This window comes from Bison bison, unplaced genomic scaffold, assembly GCF_000754665.1.
Source record: "Bison bison bison isolate TAMUID 2011002044 unplaced genomic scaffold, Bison_UMD1.0 scf7180017864041, whole genome shotgun sequence".
NCBI lineage: Eukaryota > Metazoa > Chordata > Mammalia > Artiodactyla > Bovidae > Bison > Bison bison.
The window spans coordinates 4,476,296-4,500,248 of record NW_011494613.1 but is presented as its reverse complement, the minus strand read 5'-3'; positions in this window follow the sequence as shown (position 1 = coordinate 4,500,248).

The window sequence follows — 23,953 nt, the reverse complement described above, 5'->3', positions numbered from 1 at the left end:
ACTTTCACTTTTCACTTTCATGCATTGGAGAAGGAAATGGCAACCCGCTCCAGTATTCTTGCCTGGAGAATCCCAGGGACGGGGGAGCCTGGTGGGCTGCTGTCTATGGGGTTGTACAGAGTCAGACACGACTGAAGCGACTTAGCAGCAGCAGCAGAAATGGGTTGTTTTCAAAACAGCAACACCATTGTATTGCACTGACATGGCTTCATGGTTGTCTTATAAAAGCCTGATGATTGAAGGATTTATACTGCATATAGTAATGTCAGCTGTGGTATTCTGATGTGTCAATGAATGTTTACTACGCTAATCACCATTCCAGAGTTGCTTCACTTTAAGATTATATCTTTAATATCACCAGGAAACTTTAGACAAATATGACAAATTTGGTAGTACCTCATTATGGGTCTTTTGGAGATAGGGGGCCTGATTTATTTGCATACTTATCTAATGTCAATGGTTTTGATTTTTATGGCAGATAGATTTCACTGCTGTTAGTTTGACCACTGTGTTCACACCAGTTAATTATGTTGATATGAAGTTAATTATGTTAATTTATGAAGATAAATTAAAAAACATAAAAGAGACTATAAAGTTAGCTATGTTTATAGCTATATGAAGTCACATTTTCTAGCACGTTGTTGTTTGACCTTGAGTTACTAACATCAAGTAAAGGTGAGGGTGATTCTTTTTTTTTTTTTAATTTATTTTCAATTGGTTTCTGCTGTACAACAGCGTGAATCAGTTCTAAGTACACATATATCCCCTCCTTCCTGAGCCTCCCTACGTCCCCTCCATCCCAGCCTTCCAGGTCATCACAGAGCACCAAGCTGAATTCCATGTGCGACACAGTTGCTTCCCGCTAGCTAGCTATTTTACATGTGGTAGTGTGTATATCGGAGAAGGCAATGGCACCCCACTCCAGGACTTTTGCCTGGAAAATCCCATGGATGGAGGAGCCTGGTAGGCTGCAGTCCATGGGGTCACTAGAGTCGGACACGACTGAGCGACTTCACTTTCACTTTTCACTTTCATGCATTGGAGAAGGAAATGGCAACCCACTCCAGTGTTCTTGCCTGGAGAATCCCAGGGACGGGGGAGCCTGGTGGGCTGCCGTCTATGGGGTCGCACAGAGTCGGACACAACTGAAGCGACTTAGCAGCAGCAGCAGTGTGTATATATGCCAGCTCTGCTCTCTCAGAGGAGGGTGATTCTGAAGTAAAAGCACGTCAGGTGATATGAGTGGCAAAGTTGGCTACTCATGGATGTCTCAAAAAGCATTTATATCTACATCAGCGGGTATATTTTGAGGCAGCTGAAGGCTGGGACTGTATGACCAGAGTACATGCACCTTGGTTGTGGGAACATGGTCCTCAGAATCACTTTTAAATATCACTAGAGTCCAACAGATACTTTTCTCAAGACTTAGAAGGCATTAAAATATTTTGAATTTTTAGAATTTTAGAAATTTAGAACTAGAAATGTTTAAACCTTCTCATTTTCAACCCCGATTCTTAATATTTAGGGAGAAAGAGAGAGAAAGATTGGCAAATGAAAGGAGACACAGAATTCAAATCCTGGTTATTCATATGGTATCTCAGGTATATAGTTTTCTGGAAATGAATATCCACAGTATTGATCTTCTTACATGATGGCAAAGTAGTAGATCTATCTGAAGCAAAAAGTATTTTTAATATGTTGCCAAAATTGTTATTGCATCTATTATCTATCATTTGTTGCTGAACCATTTAGATACAAGTTGAAGATATCATGACACTTCACCCCCAGATGTTTCTGCATCCATCTTACATGCCACAACACCCTTGTCACACTGAAGATGATCAACAGTAATTCAGTAATACCAATTATAAACTTTTATCTTCAAATTTCTGCAATTTTCTCCAGTATGTTTTTAAGAGCTGAAGCAAGTGTTTTGATATAATATTATGCCAAGTGAATCAAATTCTCATATCCATGTCATAATTATATTTTCTCTAAATAGTCATTGGCCACTGAATAGACTTGTTTCCATGGTCCCAAGCCGTCAACTGAACCCACTCGAGTAATTTGCTGGAATGAGGAATACTAACTGCCAAAACCAAAGAATGTTAATCAGCTACCAGCCTGACCATGATTTCCATGGTGCTAATCACTTGGAAAAATTGCCTCTCATTGGCTCAGTCTATACATAATTACTAATTGAAAAGCATTTAGAATAGTGAGGAGGAATATTAGCATGTTAATAGGTCTCTGCACCCAAAAGCTTGGATTAAAAATTATGAAGACTGCATTCGCCAGATGGACAGGATTAATTAGCATGCTGCTATTACCTGGCATCCTGTGGTGGTTGAGGGTAGACAGAGTGACCATAACCATTTGGCATTGTCTGTCATTGCTCTTGGTGGTGAGAGATGGGGTTTTATTCTATACTTAGAGCACTAATGGAGAGTCAGTAATTCTGGATACTAATAAATAGCCAAGCATTTAGTCCTTTTGTACTTTGGCTAAAATATGTCTTCATGTGCTTCAATTTCCTTCATCTATAATAAGTGAAATGGGAAACTCATTTAATCTCTTTATGCATGTTTCATCATCTGTAATATGAAGAAGCTGAACTAGAAAATCTCTAAGATTCTTTCCATTTGAGATTTTATGGGACTGTAGATTCATGCCTGGTAATAGATCTGGAATGGGAGGAAAAGTAGTCTAAAAGCGAGAAAACTAAGCCAATATTTCCAAATAAAAACAGCCTATAAACAAATATACCAGGGCTGCTGGTTTTATGTTTACCAAGCCACGCAGGCTGCCTTTTCGGCCTCCTGCATGGATATCCTTCTCAGATATGTAGATGATTGTCTTGTTTATTCTTTCCTAGAACTGTCACTTCTACCCAGGTACTGTGGGAATCCTGAGAAGAGAGGAGAGAGGAGCATGGAACACTCTATTGAGTTCAATATGAAGAAGGGATGTTACTTTCAGATTTCTTTATCTGTGGTTTTAGTTATCTGAAGGTAAAACTATTTGACAAAGTAAAATTTTTCTTCAGTTATGACATGAAGGATCTAGTTTGTGTTAAAGGAATATTTTCTTCAATGAAGGCTTTAATGAGAGATATTTCTCCAGTTGAACATAATGACTAACATTAAATGAACACTTCTATTTGACAGGCATAGGGTTAGATGCTTTACAAAGATTATTAGTATATTATAGTTAATCCTTATAAAAACAGCATGACATTGGACTTTAATAGCCTCATATAATAGATTAAGAAACTAGAGCTTAGAGAGGTTAGGCCCCTCAACTAGGGCAAGAGGTGGAACTGGAATTGAAAGCTAGGGCAAGCTCTTAAAGTGCTCACTGCTATTCCTGATGCTATATCTAAGGTTATAGAAGGCTTGATTCTTTGCTAAGCAATATCTACAGTTCCATATCTCTGATAAGAGGCCTGAACGTTTCAGAAAATTCTAAAAGTTTTCTTTTGTCTTACTTGCTTGTTAATTGTTAATTATTCCTGTTGCTTGTAGCATACACCTCAGTAGCTTCTTAACTTTCTAGGCTGATACTTGGCAGTTCCGTTGTAGAAGAGATTTAAGAATTGAAGGGTTGGTTGCCAAAGCCCATTCTAGTTTTGAATGTCTTTAACAAGGTCCATTCTAGTTTGGAATGTCTTCAACTCTTTTGCTACTCATAGCGTGCACACGAGTTAAGATTAGGATTTCAGGGCCAGAGGTTAGCCCCATCTCAGTGTGATGTCCCCCACCTGTCACTTTGATGTTTCACAGTTAATAGGCGGCATTGATAAGGCATGTTCAAAAATCAAATACGTGAGATGTTACTTGTGTAGAAGGTCCATTGTTGTCTGTCACAATGAGATAAGAGACACCACTGCTTCTGACCTTGGTTTGCTCAGGAGCCCAGCGTCGTACTCCTGCTATGTTTTGTTGGCTCCCCAGAATACCTTTCTCTCTACTCTAACAGTGACTGATTAGACAGCATGACACTTAAAGAGCAGAATTCAGTTACAACTTTTGGTTTTATTTGAAGAGCTTTTTTTCCTATCCCTCAAAATTTAATCAAATTAAAGAATGGAGGAAATTTGAAAGATGTATTTAAATAACTATATTGATATTAATTAATAGTATAGCCATAAAATACATGGTACTCCACTGTTCATCTCAGTTAAAGTACCCAGGTATCTGTCCCCAAAATGACTGATTCCATTGCTGTATATCACTGATAACCTGGTGTATTAGTCGGTTCAGATATTATTACAAAATAGCAAAGACTGGATGGCTTGAGACACAACAATTTATTTCTCATAGTTCTGGGAAGTTTTCATATTTATCAGACTTCTGGGAAGTCTAAAATCAAGGTGCCAGCAGACCTGGTGTCTGGTGAGAGCCTGTTTCCTGAGTTGCAGATGGTCTTTTTGTATTTTCGTAGGAAAAACAGAGGGAGAGGAAGCAAGTGCTCTTGTTTGTGTCTCTACTTATTAGGGCACTAATTCCATCATAAGATGAGGACTCAGTCCTCATGACCTAATTAACTCCCATCTCCTAATACCATCTCACTGGGGGTTAGAGTCTCAGCATGTGAATCTAGAGGGTCCTTGAACATGCAGTTCATTAATATAGTTAATAATTATTAGTAATAATAATGATAACTTCCATTTATCAAATATCTCCTTTATCCTAGGTCCAGGGCCAAATATTTTAAGAATATTGTCTCAGTTAATCTTCAAATAGGCTTCCCTGGTGGCTCAGATGGTAAAGCGTCTGCCTGTAATGCAGGAGACCTGGGTTCCATCCCTGCATTAGGAATATCCCCTGGAGAAGGAAATGGCAACCCAGTCCAGTACTCTTGCCTGGAAAATTCCATGGATGGAGGAGCCTGGTGGGCTACAGTCCATGGGGTCGCAAAGAGTCGGACACGACTGAGCGACTTCACTTTCACTTTTCAATCTTCAAATAGCCTGATGAGATAAATACTAAGTTTTTTAAAAATTCTTTTTTTTTAAAATTTCTTCTTGAAAGGAAAAATAAAGCAGTTAAAACAAGTTGAACAGTAAAGAACTTAAAATGAAAAGCGATTTTGTACACTATTTCTCTCTACTCCAAATTCCACTCTTCCCCAGAGGTAACCTCTTTTAACTGTTTCTAATTCCCTTGAATATTTATTTTCAAAACTTTAGACGTATGCTAATTCTTCTGTTTAATAAATTTAGTGAGCTCTATATTGTGTCATTCCATTCATATGAATTATTCTATTCATCCAGAATTGGCAAAGCAGTAGGGGCAGAGAGCAGATTAGTGGTTGCCAGGGTCTGGGGTAGGGGAGAATGGAGAGTGACTTGATTGCTTAGTGGGTATGGGGTTTCTTTTTGGGTTGATGAAAATGTTCTGAAGGTAGGTAGTGTGATGGTTATGCATATTATGAATATCCTAGTAAATTATACAGTTTAAAATGGCTAAAACAGTGAGTTTTATGTTGTGTGAATTTTATCTCAATAAAAAATTCTATGGCTCTCTAAGTCACCTATGTTATCCTTTAACTTATCTGTGTTTCATACTTATATTATTATTTTAAATGGTTTTTATCATCTTCTTTCTAGAGTTGAGGAAACTGAGGCAAAAGAGGTTAACTTTCCCAGTCAATTCAGTTCAGTCACTCAGTCATGTCCGACTCTTTGCGACCCCATGAATCGCAGCACGCCAGGCCTCCCTGTCCATCACCAACTCCCGGAGTTTACTCAAACTCTTGTCCATTGAGTCGTGATGCCATCCAGCCATCTCATCCTCTGTCGTCCCCTTCTTCTCCCACCTTCGATCTTTCCCAGCATCAGGGTCTTTTCAAATTAGTCAGTTCTTCGAATCAGGTGGCCAAAGTATTGGAGTTTCAGTTTCAGCATCAGTCCTTCCAATGAACACCCAGGACTGATCTCCTTTAGGATGGACTGGTTGGATCTCCTTGCAGTCCAAGGAACTCTCAAGAGTCTTCTCCAACACCATAGTTCAAAAGCATCAATTCTTCAGTGCTCAGCTTTCTTTATAGTCCATCTCTCACATCTATACATGACTACTGGAAAAACCGTAGCTTGGATTAGATGGACCTTTGTTGGCAAAGTAATGTCTCTGCTTTTGAATATGCTGTCTAGGCTGGTCATAATTTTTTTTTCCAAGGAGCAAGCATCTTTTAATTTCATGGCTGCAGTCACCATCTGCAGTGATTTTGGAGCCCCCCAAAATAAAGTCTGTCACTGTTTTTACTGTTTCCCCAGGTCTTATAAATAATAAACATAGCATTTGAACTGAAGCAGTGACTAAAAAACAAAAAAGTGTATCTCCACAGGCTTCATGTATAACCACAGTTTTCACCATTTCCTTCCAAGCTGGCACTTGTGGTGGCTGAAACTATGTAAGTGAAAAGGAAGTTGACCTTTGATTAATCTTGTAATTGTCTAGAGACAGAACATTTATCTCATACGTAGAGGAATTTTGCTGAAAAAAATGCTATTGTTTCATTTCACCATCATCACCCTGATTATTATTAGACTTATATGTATGCTTTACTGCATATGAAAATAGGAGTCCACTAGTAGATTGAAGAAATGCCATTAAATTGATTGAGGGATTTATTGAAGTAGAACCAACGCAGTTTGGTGCATGAAGGGTTACAGTGGCTTCCTTCCAATATCTGTTTAAAGAATTGATTTGAGAGTTAAGCAGTTACAGGTTTTCTTACATTTATGCATGACCCTTGACTGCGAATAGTATGAGTCAACTGCATTCCATTAGCAATCTTAGCAGCAAAGCCAAGATGTATAATTGATTGTTGGTGTTGAGTGAATATGTCTCATAAGCAGCTGGAAGTGAAGTGTCTCTATTCACTTTGCAAACGTGATAGAAGTAGCCTCCTTTTATCATTGCAATGAAGGGCAGGGGAACACACAATTCAACAAGCATTAGATTCCAACAGTGAAACCACTGATGTAGGTTTTGTGGGGACAAAGATGTAAAACACATACCCACCCTTGAGAAGTTTATAGGCAATCAGATTGGCTGGCAAGATGTACATACAGTGTGGAACTCCTAGGGTACTTTGAATCAGGGCAAAATTAACCACGTTCTGTTTTCTGTAATGCCGGGGACAGCACTAAGAGAACCTAGAAATATTTTTTCTCTTGCTCTTAGTGTGTAAAATACATTCTGTCTTGTTTTTTTTTTTCCCCCAACTTAAATAAAATACCTCTCCTCACCACATCCCTTTTCACATACAAATACACCTTATGGCATGGTTTTTAGGAGTATGAGCATGGAAGGTTTTGAATCTAGTTTCTGTCTTTCACTAACTCCTGAAGCTTGGTCGAATTACTTAACTTCATTAAGCCTCAGCTTTCTTATTTGTAAAATAAAGAAGCTATTGGTTGTTAGCTTACAGAATTCTTGTGAGGACAGAAAAGATAGTGTAAAGCATCTAGCAAATTGCCTAATATATGACAAACAGAGACAGCTTTTATTGTTATTAATAAGAACATTGAAGAAATTCTTAAAAATGAAATACTCCTAAATCTGATTCCCAAACTCAGCATTTGAGAACATTTTGGTGCATTCCAGTCTTTGAATATATATAAAATTTCTTAACAAACATAACTGTAATTTCTCCATTAGCTCAAAATATCGATCTTTTCCAGTGGCAAGGATTCCATCTAATGTACTTCTTCAACCCCTTGTGCACAGTGGGAATCTAATAATTATTTGTTGACAAAGTGAGTCCTCTCTTGACTGTCTTCCTTGGTTATCTTTAGCTCTCTCCTGCCTTTCACAGATAAACTTCCTAAGGAGTTACCTGTACTTCTGAACTCCCAGATGGTCCACAGAGCACAGTGATTGAATTTTGGTGTCTACCACTTCCCTAAGTAGCACTTACCAAGGTCATCATGCCTTCCTTACTCTTGCTTAAAAGACGCTTTCAATTCTTACCTTCTTATTGACCTTGGAGGCACTTGGGTGCTGTTAACCACCCCTTCCTTCTGAAAATACACATTCTGGGTTTTCCTGTCACTTCTCCTTTCTGTGTTAGCTTCTCCAGGGTCTTCTCTAACTTTACAGTCAAAGTGACTTCTGTGTGATAAATTGTGTTCCACCAAAATTCATGTATCAAAATTCTAACTCCTGGGGGCTCAGGGTGCAACTGTGTTTGGAGATAGGGTCTTTTAAAAGGTAAAGTTAAAATGAGGTGTGCCCTAATCAATCTGACTGTTGTCCTTGTAAGAAGAGGAGATTAGGGGACTTCTCTGGTGGTTAAGAACTTACCTTCCAATGCAGGGAATGTGGGTTCGATCCCTGATTGGGGAGCATGCCGCAGGGCAACTAAGTCGACAGGTCACATCTAAAGAAGCCTGCTGAACTACTGAGCCCAGGTGCCGCAACCAGAGAAGCCCTTGCACAGTAACCAAGACCCAGAAAGGCCAACAAAGAGGAGGAGACTAGGACGTAGGCACAGACGGAAGACCAGGCAAAGGTACAGGAAGAAGGCGGCTGTCTACAAGCCAAGGAGAGGCCTCAGAAGAAGTCAGCTGAGCTGACATCTTGTTCTTGGACATCTAGTTTCCAAAACTGCCAGAAATTCTTCTGTTATTTAAGCTGCCCAGTCTGAGGTGTTCTGATAATGGCAGCCTTAGCAGACTAATGCAGTGACCTTCCAGACAGTGAATCTGATTGTGTCACATCCCAGTTTAAAGCTCTAAGCATTCTCTACTAAGCTCCATATCAATAGCAGTGTTCTTGTGATAGCTCACTTGGCCTTCCCGACTTGAGTCCTGGTTTTCCGCTTGTCACCACGTGCCATTCATCTTCGTGGTCCAGCCGTTCTGCACCGCTTTCCTCGGTGCTCAGGGCTCTTTCTGTCTGACACACTCCTGCTCCTCTCCTTTTCCCGACAACTTCTCTTGGCTAACTTTGGGGATCCTTCAGAAGTCAGCTTGGACACTGCTTTCTCCTTAGCCTTGCTGTGGTCACCTAGCCCTAGCCCCTGCATTTACTTCCATCCAGCACTATCAAACTGCCAAAATTACCTGGGTGCTCGTTTGTTTCCCCTTGTGGCACGGTCCTCCCCCAGTCCATCCTGCCGTAAACTCCTTGATGGCAGGGAAAACATTCCCTTCACTTGCGACAGCAGAGACTGGCAGAGTACCTGGCATATGTACAGTAGGATCTTAAGGTTTGTTGAATGAATGAGAACCTAATGCTTAGCAGAAGAGAAAAACATTTTCCTATTTCTGATTGTTAGCTTTAAAACATTGGATAAGAATATTAAAGTTACTAATTCTGTAGATCTGTCTTTGAAAATTGTCCAATCTTCTGTACTCAAGTTCTTGGAGTACAAATATGCCGCTTTGCGTACGTATTTCGTACCTATTTCGTACATTTGCGTACAAACATGCAAAACATATTTCGTACATATTTTGTACATTTGTGTACAAATACGCAAAACATATTTGCGTACATGTTGGTAAATTTTTCAGCCTCAGAACTCTTTGTTCTGGGAAGTACCCACGGCTGTGAGAAAAATTCAAAACAGACAGCATATCAATGTGAAATGGTATTTTATTGTATCTTATTCCTTCCATCCCCACCCTCCTCACCTCCTTCTCTCCTTTCTTCTCTTCCTTCCTTTCTTCCTCCCTTTCTCCCTCTCTATGTTTGGCTTATGTAGAACCCAGTAAACAGAAAATTTCAAAATGTGTTATTTTGGAGATGATCAACTACCCTTCTGAAACTATGTGAAAGGGGGCACATAAGGAAAATGAGTCCAAAAAGTTTGGTCTTCATATGGTAAATTTAACTGATGTTTTTAGTACTGGAGGAGTTATCAACCAGAATTGCTAGCTTAGAAATTTTTTTTCATGCTGGTGAAAGAGAGTGGGTGGATTTTCACATAACAAAACTCTGGAAGAGTTTCTATGTAGACCCAGTTCTACAAAAGTACTTGGAACCTAGGATATGTAACTCTTTCAAAACCTTGGCATTAAAAGTTTGGCAGTGCACACCATTCAAAGGGGAAGAAGGCTCTGCATTAGAAATAGCTGTGTGGCCCTAAAGAAATAGTTGTGGTGTCGGCAATGAGCCAGAATGAGAAAAAATATCATCTGCTAATGATTAACATAATGTTTATTGTTGAAGCTGGTTTTCTGTTGCAGCAGAGATGTAGCTCAGAGTTTCTGAATACACACACGCACACACACACACACACACACACACAGGCCTCCAGGCACAGTCAACATTTAAATTTTTTGAAGCAACCCACACACTGAGGATATTCATAAGCATTGAACTACAGAGAGTGAAAATTTAAACTTAGCAAAAATATACAGACCACCGGTATATTTTAAATTTTAAATATAAAGAATGGAACCTCCCCCCTGCAAATAAATAACTTATAGTATTACAAGTTACTCTATATTTTTTGAAATAATAATAAAGAAAATCCGGGAAAATCAAGCTGTTCTTTAGTTTAATTAAAAACAAAACCCAAAATACCAGCTTATAAAAGCTCTTACAAAAATACCCTTATTTGTATTTAAAAATATTTGCTTTGCTGATTTTTTTTTTAATTTTGTTGACCACACTTGACTTATGGTACCTGTAAAAATTGACATGCTTTGGTTCTGTGAATTACCAGAGCAAAATTTTATCAGAGCTTGATGCTGAAGCACTCTGTAGTTACTGTTATCAAATGCTGAATCTCATTTTAGGGATGATAAAAGGCCCCTAGTATTAAAACACTAGCTTTATAGATGATAGATGAAAAATGTATTTTGTGATAGAACATGACTTGCTTACTATGGAAATATCTCCAGCTGCCTAGAAACGTTGCCTGGCAACCCTGCAAACACAGAAAACCTAATATCCTCTTCAAGTTGCTTGTGGGTAAAGGGATTATTAAAAATATCAGTTAAAAAAAAAGGACCACAAAGTTTTTTTCTCAGGCACCATAACAACTAATACTTTCTGGTTTGACAGTGTCTCTATGCCCCTTTTGCATACAATTTCAAGTGGTTTGCTTGTGCTGTCCCATAAATGCTCGAGTTTCTAAGTCTCAATAGTACAGAAAAGAGAGTGCTTTGCAAAGGTCATACCCTTGCCATTAGAGGATTGGGCCCCTCCCGCCCCTGCCGACTCTGGGCAGCTCTTGGCCTTGGTGAGCAGCAGCCAGCCAGCAGCGCCCGCCAGCTTTGATTGCTGCCTGCTGTCCCAGCTGCCAGCTTCCTTCAGACCCAACAGTTTCTGGGAGGATTGCAACTGATTTGTAGTTGGCTGCCACCCTGGCTTGTCTGCTGATGGCCAAGGCTGTGAGCAGCTTGTTCCTGGAAGAGTACCCTCACCTCCGGCCCTCTGGTCTGATGCCTTTGTTTCTGTCTGCACCTTCCACTCAAGTGATGGCACATAGCTCTGAAAGGCTCTTGCCTCTCTGGCAGGCAGATGTGTGCTCTGTTGTTAGCAGAGTAAAAGGACCACATGGGCCGTGGCTTTATTCAGAGTCCCTGTTTTGTTCACAGGATTAGAAAATTGTCTAGTTGGACAAATATATTGATGAACTTTTTTGCATCACAGAAGATAAATCTTCCTAAATTAATTTGAACAAATGAGTTGTTTCCACACTGAAACCAAATGTAGCTTTGAGTGTGAATATATTCTCCTGATCACCTTTCAAAAACCCATTTACACTTGGATTGGAACTACTCTTAACAATTATACTAGCACTGGCAATAATAAGGATAGCACTTTAATATCTATATTACTCCAGTGTTAGTCACTCAGTGGTGTCCGACTCTTTGTGACACTCTGTAGATGTCTTGGACACCTGTGTTCACATAAGATCTGCATAACTGCCTTTGAGAGGGGCAGTGTTATCTCTGTTTTATAGCAGCAAAAGGGTTGCTTTTTAAAAGAGGTAAGATGACTTGTTCAAAGGTCATTAGCTCGTAAGTGGAAGGAGGGTTCCTGACCCTGAGCTTTCTGGCTTCCCGTCCAGTGTGATTGTTAACACTAACTGGTGAATAGGATGAATGGACAGGAGGCCCACCTAAAGGAGAAAGTGCAGACGTGAGTGATCTAAAGACCCCTGGACTGGAATCTCCTGCATGATTTGGGGGAAATCCCAAGCTCTGTGGACCTGGACTTTTCCTTCCATTATATTGAGTTAAATTATCTCTGAATCTTAAAATTCTTAATAAAGAATGAAAGTGGCATAAAGTAAGCCACAAACTGGTAACCATGGTTGTGAAAAGCTTCAGAAGTAGTGATGGCACGTCGATGGTTCATTAAGGAAGCAATTCCTGTTTTCAGAATCAGTTTTCATTTAATTTCTTTTCTCCTGAAGAAGTAATTTTACTTTTTCATCAAAAGCCTGGAGAAATGAGACTTATCAGCCCTAATTTCCTGCTCCTTTAATGTTAATGGAGTGCTTACTTTTGTCTTACCTCCTGTGTGTTACCGAATTAATCATTTCAGCAGCCCTAAGAAGGGGCTGGTGTAACATGTCCATTTCATAAAAGTTGCAGTTCTGGTAGTTGTATATCTGAATTTTCCCAGAGTTCCACAGCAAAGAAGTTTCAGAACCACAATGAAGCCTGGCAGGCTGACTGCCATCTAGGGCTTTTACTCACAGTGCTTCACTCTCTCCAGGGCTTGACTGTGAGGGGACACTGTGTGGCTGACTCTTTAACAAGGAGGCCTTTACTTTAAGGGTTCATTTGAACTTGATTTATGTAGTCAGGATGGATTCTGCATGAATTTATATGGATTTCACTATATATCGTTAAGACCTGGGCCATATTATATTCCTTCCTTTCATTTTCAATATTTCTCCTAAGGTGGGCCTCCTCCTCCACCCCTGCCCCCCACCCCCAGACGTGTACTGGACTCATATATAAATGATGCAATTACAGTTTATTCCTCTCCCAGTGACCTGAACTAGAAACCTTCTATGAGCCTGCTCATAGTTTGGTTCACTCAAAGGTGGACTCATTATAGTTTCTTTTTTTTTTTTTCGTTTTTTTTTTTTCATTATAGTTTCAAGAAATCCTCAGGCCAGATACTTTTTACTAAATCATATAGCCCAGAGCTTCTAACAGTGTGGCCAATGACTGTATCACAGTCATCTGAGGATTGTTTTATCATTCAGAGTTCTGAGGGCTACACCTCAGCCCACTGAGTCATAACCTGGGAAAGTGTAATCCTGGACTCTGCATTCTTAACGAACTGCCCAGGGGACTGCTGAGCACTCTTAAACTTAGGAATCCTTGAGGGGGCATCTTCTGTCTTTTAAAAAAATGAGTTGCATGCATGGCACATGATCCCTACCTTTTCCTTTCACATCTTCCTTCTTTTCTACCTGGCATGGGAGCTATAAGGAGCTCCTCACCTTTTCTCCATTTATCTCTTGCTTTTTCTGCTCTCTTTTCTTGCTGCCTCCTTCCTGCCTCTCAGGTAAGGAAGAACCAGAGTTATGCAGGAAAGAGCTATTTGCTCCTGAATATGTGCAGAGTTTCTATAGCACTTGCATAACTTTCAACTTGGTAATTGTCCAGTACGGTCATTGAAGAGGTGCTGTGCATACTTCACAGGCTGCTGAGTTTCAATTCCACAGAAATCATCAGTCATTCCCCCTTCTGGGCTGGATACTGGCGTCTCTGTCAGTGAGAGTCACCAGACCTTGAATGTGAACATTCAGGGAAGATGGTGTTCCTGTCAGTTGCCAGGTAAGGTACAGATCTACAGCCTTTTGAGCCTCATTCAGACTGGCCTCTCACTCTTTCTCCACTTATTTAATTTCTTTTGCTTTCTTTTACTCCCTAATTCACATAAGCCATACCCGTACTCATCCATGAATAACTCTTTTCTTGCATGCTTCCTGTAACTTGTTTGATATCCATGGTAACCAGGCCACAGCTCGAACAAGTGCCAGAAAGAGGTCCCTTGGAAGGACTGGACTGTCTGTAGTCTTATAATCTCTGTGTGTGGCTGTTTACATAGAAAATGCCAGAGTCAGAAAAAGAGAAGTAGCTAGGTTATGATGTACGGAGCTCTACTCCTCTGCCATTGCTTGGGTTTGATAACTTCATCTCTGGTTTAACTCAAAATCCTCATACCTTTAATTTGAACTGGCTGTTCACAAACACTGGAGTGCTTGTCTCTTTCTGTCTGCTCAGCAGCATAAAAGCATGATCCAGAATATGTTCTCGTGGCTCCTGTAGGCTCTCCTGGTGGATGAGGGCTGTATGGGGAAGGGTACTAAGAGTCTGGGTCACATTGCGTATTCTCTTCCTTTGGAACATTCCAGTAAGGAATCATTTAAGAGTGGAATAGTGTTAATTTAGCTTAACTCACAGTTATTCTATCATAAAACATTTAATAACAGCATTAATAACAATCTGTAGAATTCTCTGGGAAATGTAGCTGAAGGACCAAGGAGTGTTGTCATTGAACTGGTAGACTAACCATAATTTTTACTTGTGTTCTTCCCTCTTTAGATCAACCATTGGGCATTTGCTCCTGTGTTAGAAGAAGCATAAAAGAAGGGTCCCTCTGTTAGGAAGGGCTAACAAGCTCTTTCAATTTCCTTTTAATTTCAGGATGTGCTTTTTATCTGACCCTGACACTGTAGGCCATCTCTCCTGTTGTGCTCAGCCGCTCAGTTGTGTCTGACTCTTTGCCACCACCAGGCTACTCTGTCCATTGGATTTTCCAGGCAAGAATCCTGGAGTGGGTTGCCATTTCCTTCTCCTTCTCTCATGTTGTACTAGCTACCTTTCCAAGCCTCAGCCCTCCTGTGTTCCTGAACATTCTCTCTAGTCTGGCAACCTGCTGTTTTATACATGCAACATGCTTTCTACCCTTTATGACCTTCCTCATCCTGTTCCCTGTGCTTGGAATGCCTCTATTTTCATCTGTCTCTCTTATGAAGCCTTTCCTGATCAATACCTTCCCTTCTCCCTGCTTCATTACCCAACGAATTCATTTAGCACATGTCCACTGAATGCTTATTGCATGAAAGACTAGGTTCGAGTCTTCATGATACAGCAAGAATGAAGACAGACCTGGTCTCTGTTAGTACAGAGATGTGATTCTCCGTCTTTGGAACCCTATCTCACTTTGCTTACTTTGTCTTACAGCCAAGTGTGTTTACTTGTTACCACTTTTTATAATTCTTATTTTGAAGCAGTTTCAAAGTTACAGTAAAGTTAAATAGTATAAATAGCTCACATGTATCCTTCACTCAGAGACTCCATTTTAGTTGCTGTCCTAGCAATAGGATACAATATAAGACCATGTTTTACCCTTAGTCATCGTGTTACTCAGATCTCCAACTTGAAACAATCCTTCAGTCTTTCTTTGACTTTCCATGACCTGGAAGAGTTTAGAAGATTACAGGCCAGTTTGGGATTGTGTGATGTTTCCTCACAATAAGACCTAGAATTTTGGGCCAGAATTTTCACAGAAGTGATGCTGTATTCTCATGTCATCCTGTCTGGGGGCCATTGCTTGTCACCTTGTCTCATTGCTGGAAGCATTAGCTTTCATCCTTCATTGACATGGTATGTTCTGGGTTACCACTGTAAAGTCACCTTTCTTCCCCTTTGTGCTAATAGGTACTTTGTCAAGAGACACTTGGAGACTAAGTAAAATCTAGTTACTTATCCCAAATTGATCTACTCATTTTAGTATTCATTGATATTTCTTGCCTGAATTATTTGCTCATTCTACTGCTGCTGCTGCTAAGTCGCTTCAGTTGTGTCCGACTCTGTGCGACCCCATAGACGGCAGCCCACCAGGCTCCCCTGTCCCTGGGATTCTCCAGGCAAGAACAATGGAGTGGGTTGCCATTTCCTTCTCCAATGCACGCAAGTGAGAAGTGAAAAGGAAGTCGCTCCGTCGTGTCTGACCCTCAGCGACCCCATGGACTGCAGCCTACCAGGCGCCTCCGTCCATGGGATTTTCCAGGCAAGAGTACTGGAGTGGGGTGCCATTGCCTTCTCCGTTTGCTCACTCTAATGGCTACCAAATGGCAAGTTTCTAAATTCACTGCTTACTAACTGGCATTCTGTGCTATGTATGTGTGTGTGTGTGTTTATTTCAGTGTGTACTCAAGATTTATATTGTATTCAATGAATTATAGTAGTTAATTATAATCGTCATTTATTTTGGTGCTCAGATTGTTTCATATTGGGCCAGTGCAGCGTCCTAGAGTTGGCACGCCGGAAGACTTCACGTGCATCTTATTTCCTTCCCCTCACCATCCTGGAATCAGCCACTTGTCCAAGTCCTGTTTTGTTTGCTTGTTTTAGTGGAGGAGTGGCATTTATTAATAAAAGTCAGGAACTATGTTAAGTAGGCTTTATTACTACTCAGATGTTGCTGCTCTTAGGCCCTCTTAGTGGACAGAGCAAGGAAATCTATGTGAGTATATATAATACACATACATAAAACTTACATACTGCAGACTTGTATCATTCATATATATATATACATTTACATCTCTACATATTTCTCTTTTTATATATACTTTAATCGTCCCCCCCCACCAACCCCTACCACCACTAGTTTTCTCTGCTTCTCCCTTTTAATATTTGTACCTTCCTTTTCTGACAGTTGGAGAAGGCAATGGCACCCCACTCCAGTACTCTTGCCTGGAAACTCCCATGGACGGAGGAGCCTGGTAGGCTGAAGTCCATGAGGTCGCTAATAGTCGGACGCGACTGAGCGACTTCACTTTCACTTTTCACTTTCATGCATTGGAGAAGGAAATGGCAACCCACTCCAGTGTTCTTGCCTGGAGAATCCCAGGGACAGGGGAGCCTGGTGGGCTGCCGTCTATGGGGTCGCACAGAGTCGGACACGACTGAAGTGATTTATAGTTACAGTTTCTGACAGTAAAAGGCCAGGCTCCCATTATCCTCCACGGATTTACATATTGACTCAATTACCCAGTCTCCTGACTTCCTGGGCTGCCACACTGCCCTGGTGGTCTCCTTTATGTTGACCCTGGATATCAGGGAGGGGGAGGGAAGTTAGGTTCATCACCTTTTGTGTGTGTGTAAAAAAGAAGGTGCTTTTTTTTAAAAAAAAAATCACATCTTGACACTTGTAAAGTGCCTCTCATTTGTCTCTTTTTCATTCACACATACAGAGATAGATAGAAACAGATATATGTAAACTTGTTACTTTCTTTTAAAATCTACCAGTAAAAATGATGACTCTATTTGAATGAACATTCATAAGCTTTTTTTTTTTTTTTTAACCTTCTTGGCGTAACACCAAGGGCACCACTTGCAATGGTCATTTGCACACATGTTTTGTTCCTACCCCAGGGCTCTGATCTTGTTAAGGTCACAGACTGGCTTTTGTCTGTTCTTGAGTCAATGGAACCCCTTGACTCCTTGTTTGGAGCAGAATATGTCCAGTTTGTTAAACCGGTTGTTTTCCTTCTCTCAGAACTGACCAACTATTTTGCAGAATTGATTGAACTTATTCATTATTCTGACATTGTATGCAAGAAGCTTCAGCCTATACAAATATCTCACCTGCAGTGTCTTAGGAAGCTTGTCAGAAATGCAGAGGTCAGAAGTTTATACAATAGAAAATCTTTAATAAACAGGATAATGTCCTTAATTTGGAAAACGGGAAGAAAACATGTGAATGAAACAGAGAGAGGTGCATATTTATATAAGTTGTTGAGTGTATTTACTTTTTCTAGCACATGAAATTCTATGCAGCAAATAAATTCTGTTCAAAATTGAAACAGTGGATTAAGGAGATGTATACATTTCTTTACAGTGAAAATCATGAAATAGAATAATAGTAAATTGTAAAAAGTAAGTTTTAAGCTTTTCAATGACTTGTTATAGGTATAATTTGGCTGGAAAATTTCACATTTCACACTGCTGGCATCATGCCTGGTGTATCTTCACCAAGTTTTGAGTGCCTGTTTATTCTGCATTCAAGTTTCGTCAGCGTCAAGTCCTGCTATAGGAATTCCTCCTCCCAGTAGTTCTGAAGACTGTCTGTAAATCAGTTGTCATTCTTAAAATCACAGCCATCTTCTTCTTCTTTTGAAATCAACCAGTATTCTATTTGTTCTGAGATGGATAAAAATAAAAATAAAAACAAAATCCCACTCAGGTAACCCGCAAGTCATCTGCCCCTACCCACCTATTCCAATGTTCCCACGCCCCTCTCCTCACACCACCCCTGCGGAAAGGCTGTTCCCCTGACATTTTTGTGTGTTATTTTCCCTCCTTAGCTTTTTTTCAGCCATCTTCTTAAGATGACTTCAGAGTGAGACTTCCTTAAAGTCTTCCTTCATAACCACTGACTGTTTTCACCTCTCTGCTGGCCTCATAAATTAGATATTAGACCCACTTAATTTATAGTCTAGTTGAGACAGATTAAATAAATGATGACTGACATCTGATAGCACATCAGCTAAGGTTAAAAATGCAGTTTCCAGCTCATTAAACTGCACAGAAAAGTCAGCCTTTAATAATTGTATAAACTACTAAGCTAGGTTGCCAAGAGGCTTCTGGTAGACTTACCTGAGTCAGAAATGTGCACATATATATTTGAAGAGACTAAACAAGATATGAATTAATGTCCTCCTTTTTCCTGGCAGTTCAGTTCAGTTGCTCAGTCATGTCTGACTCTTTGCGACCCCATAGACTGCAGCATATCAGGCCTCCCTGTCCATCACTAACTCCCGGAACATACTCAAACTCGTGTCCATCGTGTCGGTGATGCTATCCAACCATCTCATCCTCTGTCATCCCCTTCTCCTCCTGCCTTCAATCTTTCCCAGCATCAGGGTCTCTTCTAATGAGTCAGCTCTTCTCATCAGGTGGCCAAAGTATTGGAGTTTCAGCTTTACCATCAGTCCTTTCAGTGAATATTCAGGACTGATTTCCTTTAGGATGGACTTGTTTGATCTCCTTGCAGTCCAAGAGATTCTCAAGAGACTTCTCTAACACCACAGTTCAAAAGCATCAATTCTTCAGCGCTCAGCTTTCTTTATAGTCCAAAATCACATTCATACATAACTACTGGAAAAACCATAGCCTTGACTGCTGCTGCTGCTGCTGCTTCACTTCAGTCGTGTCTGACTCTGTGCAACCCCATAGACGGCAGCCCACCAGGCTCCCCCATCCCTGGGATTCTCCAGGCAAGAATACTGGAGTGGGTTGCCATTTCCTTCTCCAATGCACGAAAATGAAAAGTGAAAGTGAAGTCGCTCAGTCATGTCTGACCCTCAGCAACCCCATGGACTGCAGCCTACCAGGCCCCTCTGTCCATGGGATTTTCCAAGCAAGAGTACTGGAGTGGGGTGCCATTGCCTTCTCCGTAGCCTTGATTAGATGGACCTTTTTTGACAAATTAATGTCTCTGCTTTTTAAAATGTTGTCTAGGTTGGTCATAACTTTTCTCCCAAGGAGCAAGCATCTTTTAATTTCATGGCTGCTGTTACCATCTGTAGTGATTTTGGAGCCCACCAAAATAAAGTCTCTTACTGTTTCCATTGTTTCCCCATCTATTTGCTGTGAAGTGATGGGACCAGATGCCATGTCTTAGTTTTCTGAATGTTGAGCTTTAAGCCAACTTTTTCACTCTCGTCTTTCACTTTTATCAAGAAGCTCTTTAGTTCTTCTTCATTTTCTGCCATAAGGGTGGTATCATCTGCATATCTGAGGTTATTGATATTTCTCCCGGCAATCTTGATTCCAACTTGCATTTCTCATGATGTACTCTACATATAAGTTAAATAAGCAGGGTGATGATATTCAGCCTTGGCGTACTCCTTTTCCTATTTGGAACCAGTCTGTTGTTCCATGTCCAGTTCTAACTGTTGCTTCCTGACCTGCATACAAATTTCTCAAGAGGCAGATCAGGTGGTCTGGTATTCCCATCTCTTTCAGAATTTTCCACAGGTTTTTGTGATCCACACAGTCAAAAGCTTTGGCGTAGTCAATAAAGCAAAAGTAGATGTTTTCTGGAACTCTCTTGCTTTTTCTATGATCAAACCGATGTTGGCAATTTGATCTCTGGTTCCTTTGCCTTTTCTAAATCCAGCTTGAATCTGGAAGTTCATGGTTTAAGTACTATTGTAACCTTGCTTGGAGAATTTTGAGCATTACTTTGCTAGTGTGTGAGATGAGTGCAATTGTGTAGTAGTTTGAACATTGTCATTGCCTTTCTTTGGGACTGGAATGAAAACTGATCCTTTCTGGTCCTGTGGCCATTGCTGAGTCTCCCAAATTTGCTGGCATATTGCATACAGCACTTTCACAGCATCATCTTTTAGGATTAATAGCTTGGGAATTCCATCACCTCCACTAGCTTAGTTCATAGTGATGCTTCCTAAGACCCATTTGACTTCCCATTCCAGGATGTCTGGCTCTAGGTGAGTGATCACACCATCATGGTTATCTGGGTCATGAAGATCTTTTTTTGTACAGTTCTTCTGTGTATTCTTGCCACCTCTTCTTAATATCTTCTACTTCTGTTAGGTCCATACCATTTCTGTCCTTTATTGGCTTATCTTTGCATGATATATTCCCTTGGTATCTCTCACTTTTTCCTGGCATTAGTGAGATATTCTAGATTTGAAGATGGACACCAGTCTGGTCTGTGGAATTATAAACGATGTATTTATCTCATGGTGTTGTCTGCATAATGGGAGTAGACAACACATTTCATGTTCCACTTACAGGGTTAGGCTTTCATGGAAAATTACATAAAGTGTCTCTGCAATACAACAATGTAACATCTCTTCCCATTCTCTCACAGTTTAACCTTTTCTGATTACCATGGAAACCCATATCTTACAGGAAGTGGTGGCCACCACTCTCTGTAGAAAGGGGAAAATTAAGCTTTAGGTTTGTCCCCAGGGGTCTTTCTTTGGTAGTCTCTTCATTTCCCTCTCCTGAGTTCTTTACAGTCAGGGATGTGCAACCTGCACTGGTGAGAATTAAAATTGTTCTGTCTGGACTAGTGTGCTAAGAATAAGCATTTGCCTAGATGTCCAGCATTCATACATCTAAGATTTGGTGAAAATGAGATAAATCTAGTTTTGAAAGAATGTCGTTTTAGGGTAAAAAAGATGTGGATTGTGATCTTGGTTCTTTTCCTTCCTACTAAAGTTTTTTCACCTCTCCAAGTCTTTGTTTTCTTATCAACCAGTTGAGGATAACAATAGCAGAGAATGATGGTGAGGGTCACATGAGATAATGTCTACAAACTGCTTCACCCAGTGCCTGATAGAGAGTGAATGTTCAGAAGTGATAGCAACTATTAAAACTGTAGAATACCTTTGTGGAAGAGGAAGAATTGCAACTTTATTATCTACTCATACTGTATTCTCTGAATGAGACTAAAATTTTAGGTCAAAGGATAATATGAATTATTACAGGGGAAATAATAAGCTGTCATATAAAAATATGAGAAGTTAGTGGTTGTTAAGTAACCATCTTGAAAGAGGAACAGAAGAGGAGAGGGATGCAGGCAAACAGGGAGGTGTCTTTGGGATATTCACTGCTTTCCCTCATTCTAGATGCTCTTCCCTTTAAGTTTGGATCTTTCATGGGGGAGTCTTTAGGACTATAATTTTAAGGCTCAATCAACTGCTATTACTAAAAGACAAAATACAACATAATGACCCTACATAGAAGCCTTCAGTATGCCATGCGGAGTGTCGTATTTTCATAAACAACTCACTCATGTAAAGGTCTTCTGAGTTTGAGTTCTTGGATATCTGGCTAATGGTGTAAAGCAAAACCTAACTGATGTTCTCAACAAGCTGCTTCTTTGCTTTAAAAAAGATGTTTCCTGGATTACTTGACTATCTAAATAAAGGTATTTAATTTATCAGATCATTTATGATGGTAATAATAATAAAAACATACTTGTTTAGAGTATGCAATTTGGTTAATCTGATGCTTGATAATTTTAAAAGCTGTCAGAACATTTACTTGCACATGTGCCAAGTCACTTCAGTCATGTTCAACTCTTTGCGACCCCGTGGATGATAGCCTACCAGGGCTCCTCTGTCCATGGGATTCTCCAGGCAAGAATACTGGAGTGGGTCACTGTGCCCACCTCCAGGGGATCTTCCTGACCCAGGGATCGAACCTATGTCTCTTATGTCCCCTGCATTGGAGGCAGGCTTTTTTTTTTTTTTTTTTTACCACTATCACCATCTGAGAAGCCCATTTCCTATGGCATCACAGTTAAATAAAAATAAACAGCCTGTTGAGCTGAAAGGTTGGGTGCAATAGATTTAAAAATAAAGAATTGAAGTTACTGAAAGTTAACTTCCTTATTAGTTACCATACTTGTCAGTAGGTCTGCTTGGGGCTCAGAAGGGATTTAAGATGTGTCCATATGGTCTCAGAAGGATGTTTCTTGTGTCCTCTACATTTTCATGCTTCCACTCAAACCATACCTCCATGTACTCAGAAGGCTATGTGCCTTACAGAAATCATGTGAAGAAAAATGTCATTGGCCATAAAGTTTATTCTCGCCCCTCTCTGGGGCTATCTCATACCCCGAGTGATATCTCATGTCCTTTCAACAAAGAAAAAAAAAATTTCACCATGGTCAATACGAGTGTATTCATTCACATAATAGAAATAGATTGTATTCAGCCATATATGCCCCTGGAGTTATAAGGGAGGAGGAAAGTCAGAGAAATGCAGAGACTTGCAGTCCAAGAGGAGAAAGTACAGTCATCCCTCAGTGTCTGTGCGGGATTGCTTCCTGCAGCCTTCCCCTCTGCAGACACTCAAGTTCTTCGCATAACGTGGTGTAGTACCGTCTGTTCTTCAGGACTTCCCTGGTGGGTCAGACGGTAAAGTGTCTGTCTACAATGTGAGAGACCTGGGTTCGATCCCTCGGTTGGGAAGATTCCCTGGAGAAGGAAATGGCAACCCACTCCAGTACTTCTTGCCTTGAAAATCCCATGGACGGAGGAGCTTGGTGCAGGCTACTATCCATGGGGTCGCAAAGAGTCGGGCACAACTGAGCAACTTCACTTCACTTCACCATCTGTTCTGCACCCATGGATACTGAAGGCTGACTGTATTCTGAGAAGAGAAGGATGGCAGTTACCAATGCCAAATGGAACAGAGAGTAAGGCTTAAGAAAAGGATGCCAAATTCGGTGAGTTTGGTGATCCTTGAAAATTTTCACAAGAAAAGTAGTTTCAGAAGCCCAAATTCTTTTTTCAAATGAGTGTAGGGTGGTTATCATGGGAATTTAAAGGTGTGTGAGTGAGAACAGACACACCATATGAATATCCTTTAAAGAACTTGGTGAGAGGAAGGCTACATTGGGTTTGGTAGCTGGAAAGATCAGTAGAAGCATCAAGGAAACAGTTTTTAAGCCAGTAACACCTGGATATCTTTGAAGGGTCAAACCTGTGGAAGAAAAGTTTGCATATTCTGAAAAGAAAGTGGGTAGAATGTGAGAATTAGATCCTCTAGGAATAAGGGATGAATCTTATTTTATACTTCCTAAACACTGAAAATAGTAGCATTTACTAGAGTACTGATATGGTCTTTGTAAAGTGATATCAGTTTACCAGCATTATGTCCTGATATCCTGAGTGTGAGCTATCTTACAGAGCTTTCTGGCCAGAAACACTTTTGAAACAGACTCTAAGCTAATGGGAAGATTTTGTCAAAGTCCTAGGTTACAGTAGCTCTCTGAGGGCAGGGCTGGCTATGGATAGTCTACATCAGCTTGTCGTATTCTGCTGCCCAAATATAGTAAACACACCCATTGGAAAGCAGAACTTAAAGATGGTGCCATCAATGACAATTCCAGCCTGTCAGGGTGCAGTAATCACTGTTCCCACCATCTTGGTTCTACTCTTTCATTCTAAAGGGTAAATGAGTTCTGAGAGT